The sequence below is a fragment of the Orycteropus afer genome, unplaced genomic scaffold (genome assembly GCF_000298275.1).
Source record: "Orycteropus afer afer isolate SDZICR_OR568_19922 unplaced genomic scaffold, OryAfe1.0 scaffold00006, whole genome shotgun sequence".
Classification (NCBI taxonomy): Eukaryota; Metazoa; Chordata; class Mammalia; order Tubulidentata; family Orycteropodidae; genus Orycteropus; species Orycteropus afer.
Window position 1 is genome coordinate 22,068,683 of NW_006921593.1, and position 971 is coordinate 22,069,653.

Genomic DNA, 971 nt, shown 5'->3' on the forward strand with positions numbered 1-971 from the left:
AGGACAGAGTGGAACTGCCCCACAGGGTTTCTGAGGCTGTCAGTCTTTACAGAAGTTGACTGCCTCATATTTCTCCCATGGAGCCAACGTTTTGAGTGCCTTAACCACTGCACCACCAGAGCTCCACTTCACGAACCACCAAGTCCACAAACTGAACTTGACAGGCAGCTCCCTGGGGTTCTGCAGGCATGCTATGCTGGATTGCCAGTGAAACGCCAGTGGTGAGCTGGGGCCCCTGGTCTTACGGCATCTCAGGCTGTCCCTAGACCTAAGTAGTGTTGGAGTATCCAATAAACAAGGCAAGTGTGGGCTGACTTGTTCTTACTTACTAATCTGCAGTAAACAATTTCACATTTTTTCCCACCACATCAGAGATTCTGCTTCTAGGGTTGGCTGGCACCTGTCTCTCTCCCAACCCCAGTGTCTTCCTACAGAGTCAAAGCCTCTTTTCAAATGTAGAGACGCTGACAGAGATGCCGTGCTCAGTAAGGAAGATAAGCACAAGCTTATTTATTCATTATTTACTTTTATTGTGGTGAAAACATACACAAGAAAACATTCACCAACATAGCAGCTTCCTTATTTACAGCTCGGGGACATTGATGACATTTTTCATGTTTTGCCACCATTACTGCTATCCTTTTCCAAACTATTGCAGCACCAATCAGCATAAACTCAGTGTGCCACAAAAAAAAGCTTCCCCTCCCTTCCCTCCTCCCGCCTACTAACCACTAACTATCTTTGGTTTATATACATACATACACATATATATATATACACATATATGTATACACATATACATTTTCTTTTCCTAAGCTATCTAGAAATTTTCCTTCCCCTCCCATCCCATCTCTTATAACCAACAAAGAAAGTTCCCTTCTATATATAAACCTTTCCTTAACTTTTTACAACAGTGGACTAATGATATATTTGTCCTTCTGTGACTGACTTATTTCACTCAACATAATGTT